We start from the raw sequence: 18399 nt of genomic DNA on the forward strand, positions 1-18399 counted from the left end.
CCTATTTATAGGGAATGCAGCAAATTGACATTGACTTATAATTACCCTGACTCATCTAGAGCCAGACTGAGGTATATTAACTCAGAGCAATTTACAATGTCTGAGGTCCATAAAGGTATATCTCAGGGAAACATTCAATGCCTTCTACCCTGAATCAAACCTAATTTACATAAATAATCAGGTTATTCCAAGGAAAACATTCATTTGTGTATTAGCTTATTTTTATTAAATACAATTGGATCGGATAGATAGATTTCCAATAAGTTTGAAATGCCACATTAATACCTTCCTTATATGTGCACTGCACTGCTCTTTCTTAAATTTTGTTGCTTCTGCATCTGACATTTTCTCTCATTTAAGGTTAGACTACCTTTATAATTTAGTCGTAGCAGATACATAAACAAATAAACAAACAAAAAAAATAGAGCTTAGGATGAGTGAAGTCCAGGAATAATGTCTGTAGAACCAAGTATGAGCAAACACTGGGACCAGGGTCTGAAGGACACTAACACTTCGCACCAAAAAAGAGAAGATGACAACAAAGCATGGTGAGCTGCAGTGGAAAGTGCAAATGGAACAGGGGTGAGACACATTAGAGAGACAATAATCTGCAAAGCCGGTCCCTTTGGAACTCCTTCCAGGGGTGATATTCAAAATACGATGGGATCACACACACAGGCACACGCACGAAGGTAGCTATGTGAGATGATTGCTGTGTGATTTAACTTGATTGTGGTATTCATTTTACAATGTAAAATACATGTATCAAACCATCATATTGTTAGATTAAATATAAACAATATTTATTTGCTAAATATGCCTCAATAAAGATGAAAGGAAAAAGTAAAATACGACAAAAGTAAGCTATCAGAATGGGCACTGTATGTAGTGCTGTAGCAACGTCCCAGGCAAAAGGGCAGGGGAGGAGAGTGGATGCTTGTAGGACTCAAGGAAATACCTTTTCTAACATTTTAAAATTGGTTATAGCTATACCATGTATATGAAGTAAATGGCAACTATGTCGGCACTGCCCTCACTGTATATAAAGAAAAGAGTGCTATAAATGTTTAGAGACTAGTCAGTATAGTAGTGTGCCCAGAAAATTCCTACTTGCTCTCTAGGCTGCTCCACTATACTGGTGGAAATGTCTTCATGCCCTTTTGTCTTTGAAGTGCAGATTGCTGTCCTCTGCATACTCTCCTATCCACACAGAAGCTTCTTGGGCCTAGGTGTTCACTCCCTTTTCCCTTCATCCAAGGTCCCAGAACTTGATCTCAAACTAGGTTGGCCTGATCTCCTAGAGGGAAAGTCATATAGGCAGTATCCCAAGAGAATCTCTGTCTGTCTGTCTGTCTGCCTCTCTGTCTGTCTCTCTCTCTCAACATATACGCATGAGCTCACACGCACACACACACTCTTCAGAAAGAATACCATATTTTCCATGAATAATATGCACCCATGTCTTGGGCCCAAACTTTCAGAAAAAAAAGTCTTTCATTTATTTTTAAATAAATATTTAATTTATTTATATTTAGATACTTGTTTTTCTGTATTATAAAGGCATTTTATCATTTATTTTTGAACATACAGATATTATTATGGCCTTCCAGACTTACACTTTTAATGCATAATTAAAATAAAAACATTTTTATAGACACAGAATTAGTACTACCCATGTGCAATGTGCATCCTTATTTTTCCCTCAAAAATGTGGGCAAAAAGTGCATATTATACATGAAAAATGTGGTAAATTGATTTTACATATTAAGAGTAGTAGCTGACTTTTGAAAAAATGCACTCCAAATAACCCAAAATAATAATAGTGATTAGGCTTAGGTTTGTTTAAAACTAAGAATACAGTAAGTGGTACAATTAAATGACATTTCATAAAGGGGATAACATAAAAGCCTATATGATCCAAATATAGGCTTCAGGAAGATGAACTAAAAGTATTTAAGTAAAAGATCAAGGAAATCCAAAACATGATTGCTCAGCCTCTAAAAATGGAAAGTAGGGTGAAAAAGTAAATGGCTTGTTATGTGGCCTTTCCTCTAATCAAAAAGAAGCATGAGAATTTACTCCTTGATTAAATACACTTGTAAGATTAATTCAAACATTTTTTAGGAACTAATTAATACTAGTTCCAAGATATGAGTCCATCTGAGCATGATGTAGATTAAATTCATGCATCTATTTTTGAAATTGTTTTTAAAGCACTATGTGACAAATACTGATGAGCTGTAGAAGCACAAAAGAACGAACACCATCATGTACACTTTTGGGAGGCTACATAGGTAACTGTGTATCAATATAAATAGACTTGGAGCTGGCTCTTGTAAGTTGAAGTTGAATACACTTATCTGAATATGAATGTCTGGACTACCAAAGTACTGAGACATTCAAGGACATGCCTAGGATCATAACACCTTCATTATACTTTAGATGGGAATGTTCTATATATTCTGTCCAGAGTCCTTTCTAAACTAAGCAAATTCAGTACTACTTGAATCCTGTTTTGTCTCTTGTGTTGATTGTAAATCTGAAATAAAGATCATTGCTCCTAAAAGAATGAATTAGTCATAGTGTTACAGAACAGAGAGGGGCGGGAATTATTGGCCCACCCAGGGATGCTGAAAACTGTTACAGAACACACACACAGGGGGCGGGGCATGATATACAATTACCGAAAGGACCCCCCACTAGGTTAAATTGTCCATTGCCAATAGGAAAGATGTCTCTTAAAGCCAGAGATTTGTGAAAAGGAAAGGAAATGTTTATTTAATTCTCTACAGATTTAAGCTGGTAACCTAACATCTTCATTAAAATATCAAAGCCCTTTTTGGACACCCTCGGATGCCCACAGTGCTTCCTTCTCCCTCCGTCCTAATTCAGGGTACCGGAACTCCAGAAACAAACCTCCATGTTTGAGGCGCTGGCACCATCAGCTATGTCACTGTCCAGGCAAGATTTCCAATTAATTCAAAGCCATGTGGCACCTTCTTATGGCCTATTGGCAAGAGTTCTTTCACCCTTCTTCCAGGCAAAGTCTCTCCTGCTTCTCAGGTCACGTGGCCAAAGGGTACACTCCAAAGCTGCATGGTCCTCTCTCCACTAAAGCTGCGGGAATGGGGGGTCGCCACTCTGCCAGAGCCAAGTGGTGATTCTCTGTTGAAGCCTCATGGTGGTTCTCCCTACTAAAGCTGCAGGGGTCCCCACTCTTCCAGAAGCATATGGCTCTCTCTTCTATTGCCACAGCCACATGGTTCCCTACACTGCCACATCTGCATGGTCCTCTTTTCACTGCCACAGCTGCGTGCTCCTCTCTCTCTAACGGCTGCTGCATCTGGGTTTTAAATCCCCAGGCCAATCTTCCTCTGCAGCCCCATTTCCAACTCCTCCCACAATTGGCTACATTTACCAGCACTCCAGCATCCTTCCAGCTTTACTGGGCTGCCATAGTGGGTCTGGGCAGGTGTGGCCCCATGTCATGGAGCCAATCTTCTTCAAGCTCCCACGCAGGCACTATAACTCAGGAAACCTGCCCCCCAGTTACATGTTGGGGGAAGTTACTTCCATCCCCCTGGTTCAGAGCATGGCCACAGCTATTTAACATATCGATGAAACCAGTTAAAGGTTATGGATATGTTAAATGAACATGTCAGAGGTTAGTTGAAAAGCTGTTGCTGTGCAAAACAGCTCTCAATGGCCCTGCTCCATGTGTCCCTTCCCTCAACTCACACCTGTGGGGGAAGGGGTGAGGACCTCTTATATGCCTTTCTGGACACCTTGAGTTCTGGACCCCATTCCAAATCCCTATTTGGGGACCCCTCTTGGCTGCACCCTGTAACAGTAGGAACTAGAAAATTCAAATAATCTGATTAAAAAACCTACTGTATCTGGCCAAAGTAGATCACTTTTTTTGAGATTTCCATTTATGCTAACAATTCCTTTGTTTAGTCATCTCTCCTTCACACCGCTGAGGCATTTTGACTTGTGCCTCTCTAACCCTTGTATATTGAAACTGTCATCAGATCACAGTCATCTATTTATCTTTCAAGGGACTCTCACACCTATTTTCCCTTAGCCATCTCTCTGCAAGCAACCTGATCCGTGTCTTTATCCTGCCAAAATGTTGCACTATTAATATGGTTGCCTGATTGTTTTTCTTCAAGGTACTTATTTTTATCTCCCCTTTAAAAAAAGAATATTTATTTAACAAACCTCTTTTAGTACACACAGTGTACCTAAAAGCTAAAAGTATCATAATTAAATAAAAGGTTTAATTCAAGAACTTCAGCATTTCATTTAAATACCAAGACCAACATTCTAAAATTATAAATATGGGGTATAAATTTTTTAATTACCTTTAGATAAAGTCTACTTGCCTGTGTTCTACAGAATATTAAAGAAAATGAATGAGATAATAGCAAGCCTGCCAGATGTATTACTTTGAATTGTGGACACAATTCCTCTACTTGTTTTAGATTTTTTTTAAAAAAAGAATGTATTAACAGTGTGCAGTGCAATGTGGTTTAAAAAATACAACTGAAACTGCTTTAGCAAAAAATACTTACTACCTTATTCAACTAAGCTTTTATATTTGTGTTGAAAAACACTAAAGCTAAAAATTCCCAAAATAAATCCTGATTTCTACATGCAGTGATCTTTTATAAATAACCATAATTATATCAGCTAGCTTTTCCTAAGTGTGTGTTATGTGCAGGACAGCAATCTATACACTTTACATAAAAATTTTTGTTTAATTTTTGCACAAACTCTTAGAAGTAGGTACTATTCATTTACCCAAGTTCATAACTCTAGGAAGTGGTAAGGTCAGATGTGAAAACCAACCATGCTGAACACATTACATTTTACAAACTGTTTGAATATATTCTATCCCTTTAATATTGTTTCAATTGCTCAGACTGGTGTGGCTCAGTGGATTGAGCACAGGCCTGCAAACCAGAGGGTCACAGGTTCAATTCCCAGTCTGGGCTCATGCCTGGGTTGCAGGCCAGGTTGCCAGTAAGGTCTTGCACAAGGCAACCACACATTGATGTTTCTCTCCTCTTTCTCCCTCCCTTCCCCTTGCTCTAAAAATAAATAAATAAAATTTAAAAAAGATTGTTTTAATTGAGCTGATAATCAAGATTAATTGCATTGCTTGAACATTTGTACTTGAAATATTAGTACCATCTTATTTCTTCTTCCATTTCTTTAGATATGCAGCTTTCACTGCCAAATATTTACTAGTCTTTGATTACCTATGTAATGCACCTTTGAAAGCTGCTGGATTTCTCTGTAAAATATTCTCTTCTCTGGTTTCTAAGCTGTCCTAATCTAACCTGTGAACTTGTGCTGCAGGACAAACCTGATTACATTAACTGGTTATAGGGCCCCTTCCTGACCTCTCAACCTGACCTCTCTGCAGGTCTATTCAGCCTGTCATCCAAGGTATGCCTCCAACATCACACAATTAGTCTTGTTTTATGTTAGTTGGGATCCAAAGCAATTTTGCTTTGAAACCACCTTTATGTGTTAGTGCAATTCTACTTCCTATGATTTCCATCTATTTATGCACTGCTTTCAAACCACCCTACTTTGCTAGTGTACTTCTGCTTTATATAATTTCCTCATTTTTCACTGTCATTGCAATAATTTCATTTTCTCAGATATTTTCTCATATTTTCTATTGTGTCTATATTGTCTCCACAATCCACCAGAATGATCTCTTCTTATCTTTTTCAGTAATCCAATACCATTCATATCTTTGATGCCTATTTTTGTCCTAATAGTTTATGTAAATACATTGTTCTGGATTAGTATATGATTATTTCTTTTCTGCTGTTCCAGATGAATAATTTACCTTAACTATCTTAGATATCACTCCCTGATTTACTCCAAATGCTTCAAACATAATCTCTTGATGAATATTTCTGTTAAAATATAAAATAAAATATGTATTTTATCTTGAAGACCATTATTGTTTTCAATTCTGCCCCTCCTTTACCTTGGTATATAACCACTTTCTTAAGTAACTTTGGAAAAATTTGGCTCAGGTACAATATGTCAAATATAGACCAAGTTCTTAGGACAATTCATGATGGTCTATCTGCACTGAAACTTTATACTTAAGATAATAGCCCCTGAGTGGAAAAATGGCACAAAAGAGACAGACAAGGTAGGATAAGGCTTTATATTCTATGGTATATTTTGATAGCCTTTTGACTTTTCTGTCTGGCTTCTCTTCTTTTTCAATTTCTTAATAAATGTTGTTTTCACAAGTTCATCTCATAACAGCATATCTATTTTGACCACATATAGCTTAATTCTCCTCAGAATAAGTCAATAATAATTGAAAAATTTAGTGCCCAATGTTATTGGTGGTCAGAGAGAGAACACTGAAAATAATGTTTCATGAGTGAGGAAGGTGAAGGGAACCAAACCAGTAACAGTTAATATTTTTCACACAATAATGAATGTTCCTTTCTTTGAATCATCCTCCATCTTAGTTCTCTGGTTTTCTTGGCTACTGTTGGAACCAAAAACGTCAGGCCGAAAATTATCAATGTTGCCAAATACTCACCCTTTTATTTTGAACTTTCATTTTTATCTTTGTTTTATAAAGGATGGTGGAAGACATACTCAGAAAAGTTTTTTATGCCCCAAATCAATTAATGAGCTTACCTAAAATCAGTTTGCTGAATTAATTCTCTCAGATTTATTCATAAGTGTTCAAAGTTAGTAACAGGGATTACTTTCATTACAACAATGTCACTTTCTGTTCCAGCTGTATAATTTTAGAAATATTCAGGTACATTCTCTCCTGTGTCTTTCAACATCTTTGGCAAATTGGTCATTAAAAAATTGCATCTTTTTTTGGCAAATAATTACCTATTTTCTGCATTCCCCAGGTGCATGTTACAGATATTGTTTTCTTCCTTGCTTGGGGAGAATAGGTTGTGGGCTCGGCTTAAGATAACAGTAAATGTTTATATTAAAATGAATGTATCTTTATTATTGAATTTAAGAAATGATGAGGTTCTCTAAATTATGGTGAATTTTATGAAGCAAAAACCGATGTAATTAATGAGAGGAATAGAGAGATCAACAATAATAGTTACAGATGTCAATGTCATGCTTTCAATAATAATTAGAACAAGTAGCCAGAAGGTAAAAAAGGAAAAATTACTTTTGGACAACACTAAGAAGCAAATAGACTTAACAGGTATATATGAAATACTCCACCCAACAATAGAAGAATACAACTTCTTCAGGAGTGCTCATGGACATTCTCTTGGACAGACTGTGTTCTAGTATATAATGCAAGTCCAGATATATTTAAAATTATTTTAAAATTAAGAAGTGTGTTTTCTGACCACAGTGGAATTAAATCAGCAATCAGTAACAGAAATATTCTCAAATCTACACAAATTAAACGGCATACTTCAATAACTCTTGCAACAAGTCAACATCACAAAGTAAATTATAAAATGCTTAGAGATGAATGAAATGAAAATATAAGTCCTCAGAATTATAAGATAAAGACAGCACCATGCTCAAACTGAAATTTATAGCGGCAAGTGCTAATATTAAGAAAGATTTTAAATCAGTAATCTAAACTTCACCTTAAGACACAGGTAAAATAAAACCAATTTAAACCAAAACACACAGAAAAAAGGACATGATAAAAATTAAAGCATAACTCAAATTGTCCATCTCAGGAATCACATAGCATATACCACTATTGACCTTAGAGAAGTGAAAAGAAGTTTAAAAGAATAAAACAACTACATATTATCAAATTAAATAACTATGAACAAATGAACACACATTAAATAACTTAGTTCAATTTTCTAGAAAAACACAAACTGTCAATACTGACTCAGAAGATATTGGCTATTGAGTAGACCTAACAAGCAAAGATATTGAAGCAGTCATCACAAAAGTACACACAAGAAAAATGACAAAACCAGAAGGCTTCGCTGATGAATTTTATCAAGTATTTAAAGAAGAATTAACACTAACCCTTCATGAGCTCTTAAAATAGAATGAAAAGTAATATTTCCTACCTTACTCTATTTGGAATTTCACTGATACCAAAACCAGGCAAAGATATCACAAGAAAATTACATGCAAACGCCCCTTTTCATCTGTGGTTTTGCTTTACATGGTTTGCTGTGCATACACAATCATGGTGGAAAAATATTAAATTAAAAATTCCAGAAATAAGTAATTCAAAAGTATATTGCACACCATTCTGAGAATTGTGATGAAATCTCCCATCATCTAACTTCATTCTGTCAGGGATATGAGTCATCTTTTGTCCTGCATATCCATGCTATCCCTGCATGTTACCTGCATATTAGTCACATAGTAGCCATCTGGGTTATCAGTCAATTCTTTTGGTATTGCAGTGCTTGTGTTCAAGTAACCATTATTTTACTTAATAATGATGCATTAACATAAATTTTATTACAGTATGTTATGGTTGTTTTATTTTATTATTAGTGCCATTAATCTCTTACAGTGTCTAATTTACAAATTGAACTCTGTCATTGGTATTATGTGTAGGAAAAAACATAGTATGTGAATAGTTCAGTATTACCCCCGGTGGCATGCATCCATCCATTGGAAGTCTTGAAATGTATCCCACAGGTACAGGGGATGACTGCATTGCATTGCCTTTGCTTTTGATGTTATATATAAGAAACAATTCCCTAATCCAAAGTCACAAATATTTACTCCTATGTTTTAAGAATTTTATACTTTATTTGCATGCATGATCAATTTTAAGTTGATGGTTGTATCTGGAGTCATATTTCCAGTCCACACTGTACACAGATTGAGGAGAAAATCATATTCTCTTGTGAGAAATTAGGATTTATAATCAGGAGAAAGTTGAATGTACATAGGTGAGCACAGACACAGATCTCCATTGTTCTTGGACTACTGAGTTACCTTTCTAATTTTGGATTTTCCCATATGTAAAACATGGGGTATAATTGTGTATTAATAGTCTTCATCTCAAATGGTTGTGAGGCTTGAGTAAGGTGATTGAATTTACTGCTTAGTGTGTGCTTCATGATGTTTACTCAAAACTGTTAATATTTTTATGTTGTGCCAAAATAAAAATTACAGGTAAATTATGTAACTATTACAAACTTAATAAATATATTTAATACCAATATTAATCATTTGCTTTTGACAGCATTTTTATGATTACTAAGTGACAATATAGTTATATTCTTATAGAAACTGCCTTAGTCTTTGTCATGTAATATAGGGCACACAATTCAAAATTACTTGGTATTTTTGTTGTTGTTGTTGTTGTTATTTACCTGACATACTGCTTGCACTGACAAAACTGAAAAATATATAAACCAAAATAAATGGACTCTTTCTTTATATAAGAAAAAAAACTTTGAAAACTTTGATTTATTAGCATGCAATTCTGTCCAAGTGAGATCCTTTCTCAAGCTTTAACACCAAGGGATGTAATTCTTTTTTCTGATGACAGCCTGCAGTTTCTAGGGTGCTTGTGTTCATCAAAATCTCTTTTGGAACATGCTGCAAGTGAGAGAGGTGCTTTGTTCCTCCCTTCCCATCCCTAGATTTCAGAAGCCTGTTATGCTAGCCTCTTATCAGTAAAGTCAGAATTCTCTCTGATCCAGCCATGTCTGTATGCATAATAACTTTTCTCACTTCCTTCTCTTCTCCAGCATTGTATATTTTCTCTTGAATTAACTACATTCCATGGCTGCATTATATTGAGGTTCTGTAGGGTTAGGCAAGTTATAATTATGTAATCCCAAATGAGTTCTCACCTGGTCATACATTAGTTCCCCATTATATGGCTTACTCTTAATTCTAAAAGCTTGTGACTTCTAACTGAAGAGATGTTTCTAGGATTACATAATAGTCCCAATTCATTCTATCCCACACACTATAGTGGCAAAATTCTGTGTATCATATTAAATTCTATTATGTGCTTCTTAACGTTCACATTCTCTCCCATCCTCTACTCTTGTTTTTCTAAAGAATATGTTGGTTGTATCTATTCAGATGACTTTTTTCTTTGCCTTAGTAATTTAGAAATAGTAAGTTGAGGTTTTAATTCATCTAATTTTCCATCATATACTTCAACAACAACTTTCTGTATTCTTTTAACTTTCTATTTGTTTTCTAAAATTATAATGCTTCCATATAAAATGCTAATCTAGCTTCTCGGAAGCTCATCAATAGCTCTTGGTGGGGGAAGACACATAAATCCAATCTGCTGATATCCTTTCATATCTTTGTTTTTTTAAATATCAATTTATTTTATTCGATAAAAAGAGAAATTCTTCTTTGGGCCTAACCAATTCAAAATTGACTTATATATATGCTTTGCAACCAAGGACTAACCACTCATTTTTCTGTAATGGACTTAATTTTCAACAAACACCAATATGATAACTTTTACAATTTCAATCATTTTCTTATTTTTGGGAATGGAAAGAGCAACCAAGTAATATGAAATCAATACTAAGAAACATGTCATTGTGTTTAGATCATGGCCAGTTGTAACATCTTCCCCAAATATACTTGAAGAATGTTCATTTGCTCAAACCCTAGAACACCAAAACTTATACACCAATTTCATATATATATACACACACACATACACACACACACACATATATATAAATCTCCTTAGTGTTGCTGTTAGAAATCACAAACTGCTTGCAAAGTAATCTCATCCCAGATGCTCTGTGTCTGATGTGGGAAATGGGACCTTAAAAGCTCTCCCTCACTATTCTTCCTTTTATTTTTTTGTGCACTAGTCACAATTAGGAAAGCAGCAGATGCTTCCACTTATTGCCTGACTGTTTCAGAATTATACTAGACATAGATGATAATGCCCTTCCTATTACCTCATTATGGAACATGCAACTGCATCTGAAAGAGAGCAAGGGAACTATCTATGAAAGCAGCTTGTTTATAATTGGATAATTTAAAAGATCTAATAGTGTCCAGAACTGGTCAGAGCTTATAGTAACTCTGAATGTTCCCTCTGTGATACAGAAAGACAAAGAATGAAAAGACATGGGTACTCTAATTAAAAAAAAGTGTAGGCATGCTGTCAGGCCAGAAGGGATTTTAATATACAAACAGTAACTGCATGTGTTTGACATACAGGGTGACAGTTTGAAAGGCTTTTTACACTCAACACATTTTCATTAAAATTGAGCATGTAAAACTAGACATTCTATTACCAGATTATAAAACCAATATACCCTTGGTTGTTTTTGAAATAAGATTTTCACAAATTTGCAACTGTAAGGATACAACATTGTGAAAGGTTCTGAAGGGCCAATCAAAAGTTAATGCACAAAGGTACTCAAGGAAAAAAATTAACTTAAAAATAGTTGCATTCTCCAAACATTGTTATTCAATAGAAATAAAATACCTAGGTTTGCATGGAGACAGACAATAATCATATTTATTCTAAATATCTATCTCATTTTGATAATAGTATGTTAAAAATTAGCTTATAACATTGTCAGTATATATAAAGAAACCACTTTTAATATACTTTTAGGAGAAAGAAAAAATAGTTCAAAAGCAACAAAAATAAATTCAGAATAAATTTAAAGTTAAATTCTGGGTTTACAGTTGTTATTTTGATCCCATCTTTTATTTATCATTCCCTCTTAGATGTTTATGTTCAATCTGTTCTGCTTTATTGCCTCTTTTCTTTCATTCAGTCAACAACATGGTGGCCTTTTTCTTAGTAAAGTATTTCAGTAGATTTTATTAACAGCAGTTGATATTTGAAAAGATTTTAGTTTAACCAATTATCCTCATGATAAATACTCTTTTTCAGTCATTCCACTCAGTTGAAGTATTACTTCAAAATTAAATGAAGACCACATGAAGGGTGAAAAACTAACATGATGGCATCATGGACATACTATCTAAGATTGTAGACATTTGCTTTTGATGCCAAAGTTACTTCCATAGTAACTTGAGGAACAGATTGTACTCCATATTAGAGCCATTGGTATGTTTTAGTTACGGCTGATAAGGAATATATTTTATACATTATAAAGAATACTTTTTACATCAATTATTTAAGAACAGATTTCAAATGTTACAATCTTGTTTGGGCAGTGAGATTTTCGTGGTAATTTGAACTCTCCTACATCCCTGGAAGCATCAACTATCACTGGTTTAATAACAGATAATTATCAATGTTGATTAATTATCAATGTTGGTTCAGGGACTGAGCTAGTTATTATAAAGCACTAATAGAAATCATAATTAAGTTATAAAAGATGGAGAAGACCTATGGGAGCTAGAATCTGGGTCAGTAAAATGAAATTAAAGGAACTGAGAGTAACTAAGCCAGAAATTAGACAACTTTGAATTTTAAACTTAGTCCAAGGAGAGAGAGGCAACCTTATTAGGAAACTGATGAATGAAACCTACCAGATGACTAGGGAGCATTATGAAAAGGCCACTATGCCAAAAACCAATGTAGATATTTTGAAATCACTTTATTCAGACAACATATAAAGTTACTTCTACAATTTTAGGTCTCTCTGGATGATGGTGCACCACATTTTTAAGTCTTAAACATTACATGACAGCCAGCTTATGCTAACATTGAATATAGACTAGAAAGTCGGCATAGGAATGAGAATAGGTTAGAAGGATAGAGACACTGACATAGAAGAACAGGGTGAAATGATGAATTTTACTTATTTTACCATTTCACTTAAGTCAGGACACACACACACACATATAGCATTGAAACTCCAACTTCCTACTATGGCAGTCACTGCTCGTTGAACAAAGGATTCTATTCCTTCAAACAAGGATGATTTTTATCCCAGAATTCTTAAGCCAAGATAGCTCAGAATGAGTTGAAACCTATTTAGTTGACCTAACATTCCCCAGATAATAAGGTATATAAAACAGAAGAAAAATTCCATTTTAAATCAATACTAAGTATTATTAATTATTAAACCAGAAATAGAACAAAATAGTACAGGTCTACCAAAATAATAGAGGTTTGTTAATACAAAGTCTTGTGTGTGGCGATAATGAAAGTACAGATATGCTTCAGATATCCTGGAGTGCAAATAATAGGGGCTCAGATATTTCTACTTCCATGTATAAATCACGCTAGCAGCTCCCGTTGGTTCTGGATCCTAATATCCTAAAAAGATTTGACGTATTTTCACATCCAAATTAATGTTAGGCAATCATTAAAAAGATCTGCTATGAAAAACTAAATAAAGATCACATGGTATTCCTTACCAGTAAGTCAGTCATATTTATAATGACTTGAAAATTATTTATTATGAATGGAGTCAGTGCTCTGTACTTAACAACTCATAATTACTCTCACAACTTTGCAGATGTTGTTTGTTCTGCCTATGAAAGCTTCACCAAATTCCACCATCTCCAGGTGTCTGATTCCTTCAGAATTTAGCTTGATTGTTAGTTCCCCCTGGAACAGATTGAGAATTGTCATTCCTCATTTGTCTGAGTAGCATTATGTGTCAATTATCCAGGATCCTCTGCGATTCTGTAAGGGTTGTTTCTATAGCATTTTCACATTTGTTGTGCTTTGATTGTTGGTTCACTTATCTGCCCACCACACTGGACCATGCTTCTTAAGCATATAACATATTCTTACCAGAGACCCTTAATTATAACTGGTAGTACCTTTAATTATAACAGATGAAAGGGAAAGGTGGAAAGGGATGGACAGAGAGATAGGAAGGAGTATGTAGTAAAACAAATAGACATCTTACACAAATAAGCACACAGCAGAGCACTTGACTCCCAGCTCTGTAGAGTGAATGCTCTGTACTTAGCAACTCATAATCACTCTCATGCCTTTGCAGATACCGTTTGCACCTTCTCCAGGTGTCTGACTCCTTCGGGATTCAGCTTACATGTTACTTCTTCAGATTTCCCTCTTTCCTGAAATGGCATTACCATTTACTGAATTGTCCAGAGGCAAATCTTTGTAACAAGGAGACTGATTCCATTCTTGATATTTGATGGCAGCTTTTAAGACTTACCACCACCCCCCTTTTTGCTTGTGGGGAAAGCCAGGGTGCTTCCCCCTTTGGTGTAGGTCACAGATTCAAATCATTCACAGTAACTCTAACCTGGCCCCATACCTTACCACAATAAAACCTTGAGTAATCTCCTTTCCTGGTGTTCTCAAGCCATTTTGCACTTTGCTTGAGTGACCTGCTCTTTTCTGTCCAGAGAACACAGTTATGAAAGCAATAAAACTTTGATACCCTTTTAGCATGGATTTGGCAACATCAGTCTGGACTTCCAAACCCAATTTTGGATGGGTGTCCCTCCTGCTTTGGAGGTTGACTACAATTTTACAACTTATCCTTAATTTCACTTTTTCTTATATGTCAAGTAAAATCCTCCACTCACACTTATCAAGTCTACCTTTAAATTTATGGCCCTAAATGTCTTCTTTTAATGGTCTCTCAAGTCTAAGCCATCATCATTACTCTTGGGTTATTTAACATGATCTTTCCATTCTTGCTTCTCAAGAGTTCATTTGTCACACAATCACCACAACAATATTTTAAAAATATAAGGGTATCTATTCACTTTTCAATAATTATAATATTTTAATCATTTAACACCTATACCAGCCAAATCCTGTCCGATGAATGGACATCATCTTCTCTGACTTTTCACCTTCCACTTTACTTGTTTCAGTCCTGCTGGTCTTCCTGCTTTCCTCAAGGCACCAACAGTATTCTCTCATCAGGACTTTTGCATTAACTTAAGTGAGAGACCTCTCTGCTCATCTGTATCAGTGTTCCCCAGAGAAACAGAATGAATAAAATATATATAAATACACACATGTACAATACACAAGATGTATGTGTTCACACACATGTTTTTATACATATATGTGTTTACATATACATTTCTGAACATATATAATACATATGTATCTTATTGATACAGATTATATCTAAAAGGTTTATTACATTTAAACACATATCTATTATAGAAACTAAAAAGTCCTGTGATCTGCCCTGCAAGCTGGAGACCCAGGAGAGCTTGTGTGTTACAGTCCAAGTCTGAAAATCCTGGAGAACTAATGGTGCAAGTCCCAGTCTGAAGGCAGGAGAACATGATGTCCATCTCAATTAGACAGGTAGAGAGAATTTGCTGTTTCTCTGCCTTTTGTTCTAATTGGGGCCCCAAAAGATGAGATGATATCCAGCCACATCCAATCAGGCAATCTGTTTTACTCGGTCTACTGATTCAAATGTTAATATCATTTGGAAATACCTTCAAGGACACACTCAGAAAAATGTTTAACCAAATACCTGGGCCTTCTATGAGCCAGTCACGTTGAAAATTAAGCATAACATCACCATTACCTAAACTATTTACAGCCAACTTCCATCACAATCCATCAGTTTACCCTGCTTCATTAATTTATTACATTTTTTTACTGCATTTGACTGAATTTTTTTTTTACTTTGTTAAATCTATCTTTCAGGAGGATATATATATCAAGGACATAGATTTTGCCCATATTCCCTGAAATATGCTGAACAATATCTAGCTCATAGTAAACACTCAATAAAATACTTGGTTAATAGATACATTAACAAATGTATCACTGTATCTCCAAGCACTCTGTAGAGCACACACACACACACACAGAGCAAACTAAATGTATGTAAGGAGACTAAGGAAGTGAGGCAACAACCTGAATCGAATCTGAAAATGTAAAAAGTCCAGCCAGCTACAGCAAGCTTTAGAGAACAGTAGCAAAACATATATAGATAGTCACTACAACTTCAGTTTCAGCAGATTCATAGTAAGTCTTCCTTTGGTCACCGATATTGAAAAAAATGCAGTATTCTAACCACCTACACCTTCTAGTCCATGAGTAATTAAAATACTTCTCCGATATACATAATTTTCTTCAGTTTTAGATGTAAATAACTCATTTATGAAAATTACTATTCTATTCTTTTTATTGACAAGGTTCTCATCTGTTTAGTCACATAAAGTAACCACTGGCAGCATTTCTGCCTCCCCACTTCACACTATGAAAGTGAGTGAGCTCTCACCCAAGCATGAACCTATTGATTACATCAGGCTGGTCATCTATAGTAGACTCCTCATGCTTCTTGGGCCCTAAAGAGAATGTGGGGGCACTTCCAGGAGAGTGGCTAAGACTCTGGATTCTTTACTAGCTATAGAATTTGAGAGGAGCCTATGACATTTTTCCAGGTAGTGAGAAGTAAATTGATTCCCAAAGCCTAGCATGGAAAGAAGAGACCTAATTTATTCACCTTGTACAATATATTATCTTCTTGAAGCCTACGGGCAGCTGTCTACTCAGGTAGAGTACAGAAGCAGCAAAAGGTTTCTGGTGCTCCAAAGACATGGATATCCACACAATATATAATTGGTAGATTTATGCCTCCTATGTTTTAGTGTGTGTGTTTTTCTTTTCTATTTAAAAATTTCATTGGGAAAACTCGTCAGATTCAATGTCAATGGTGGTTAGATTAAACAAACACCTTGCTTTGAAGTTTTAAAGAAGGATGACAACCTCAAAAGAATAAGGAATGTCATAGTAGTGGTCATCTTATAAGTGAGCCTGAAGTAGAAGGTAAAAGAATGGAACAAACATTGTGGAAATTAGTGGTTACAGACACAAGCTTTGGCATTAATCAGGTCAGCATTCAAAGTCTACTCCTCTCACTTTAAGATAGAGAGAAATTATGTAATTTAATATCCTTAGTTTCTACATGTGCAAAACAATTCCAATACAACCTACCTCATTATATTATTGTTGGACAAATAATGTATACAGAGTGCTTAGCACATAAGATCTATGGTAGAAGAAGTCATTCTTAATATCATTTATTGATATAAATATATATTATTTCATCTAAAATTTTAGGAATGCCAAGGACTGTATATTATAATTTTAGAAATGAATGTTTCACTTATCTGCACATATATATTCAATAAAATTATATTTTAACATAACTCTTATTTGCATATAGAATTTTATTAAAATTATATACTCAGAGATGCCCATAAACACACACTAGATTACAATGTCAAATGCATGTAGGAGAATGACTAAAGCAATTAAAGCATTTTTTAAAGTTATTTTCCTTAGTAGTCTTTTTGTTTGTTTATCTTTTTTGTTTTATTTTGTTTAAAGTCCATGCCTGGCTTCAGTAATTTTCACTGACTATTAGCTTTTAGGGTTTCTATTTGGCAGGCTTACTTCAAAAACCCACCAACAAATAAATTAATTTTATTTTACTCAAAACCTGGATAAATAAATATAATGCTCTTATTGCATGGTAGTTATCTTTTTTTATACTGTAGCAACAGAAAGAGTTCTGTTTATCACATCTTAACAATGTTACAATGGTTGCACAGACCATACTGCTTCAGCAACTGTATTTCCAAACACATGAATATAAAATCAGCTGAAAAGCCCGAGAGTGTAACAGTCATGAGAAGAAAAGAACAAAACAGTGAGTTCTTTTTAGAAAGTGAGTTCTTGTTGCAGTTGTTTCCCATAGACAAGATACAAGCAAACAAAGAAATCTGAGCCAGGCTGTGATTGTCACCTAAGCATTCAATTAAAATTGTGTGCAATTGTATAAAGGTATCAACAAAGCCGCTGATGAGGATAAATGCTTAGCCTCAGCCACCTGCTCCCTTGGGAGGAAAGGAAGATGTTCTCAATCAATATGTTTTTTGTTTTGATCTATGGCCTGTTTTCCCGAGTTGTTGCAGAAATCAAGCCAGGCTTCACCCTCACTTCACTCCTTATTTATGTCCCTGATACTTCAGTACAGTTAACCTACTTGTGCTGAGTACCTTGGGAGGTGACTGTCTTCTCCAGTATTGCTAAGGTATCTATTGATAATATTCTATTAAAGGCAAATGTTGTAATTGATAATCCTCTTGTAACTTTGATTGTACTAAAAATTTTTATTCCCCTTCTCCTATTTTTAAAATTATCTATTCTTCACATAATTAAATTTAAATCTAGAATTTAATATAAGTTCGAACAGATTTAAATCTTATATCTAATCCAATGTGTTGTATGTGGTAACATTTCATTAAATATATATCCATTAAATCTTGAAGCTGGATATTTAGTTCATTTTATTCCTGGAAAGTTTCTACCATAGAAGTGAGTTGACAAAACTATCCACATCATGGAACTAATTAATCAAATCAGGAGTAATTTCTTTTAGAACAATCTAACTTTATTGTTTTAATTCTAATAAATAGGTTAATAATCACCCTGTGAAAACTTCCTCCTTATAAATTTTTATTTTACAATAGAAAAAAATGTCA

This window comes from Phyllostomus hastatus, unplaced genomic scaffold, assembly GCF_019186645.2.
Source record: "Phyllostomus hastatus isolate PE091 unplaced genomic scaffold, TTU_PhHast_1.1 phas_contig_86, whole genome shotgun sequence".
Lineage (NCBI taxonomy): Eukaryota > Metazoa > Chordata > Mammalia > Chiroptera > Phyllostomidae > Phyllostomus > Phyllostomus hastatus.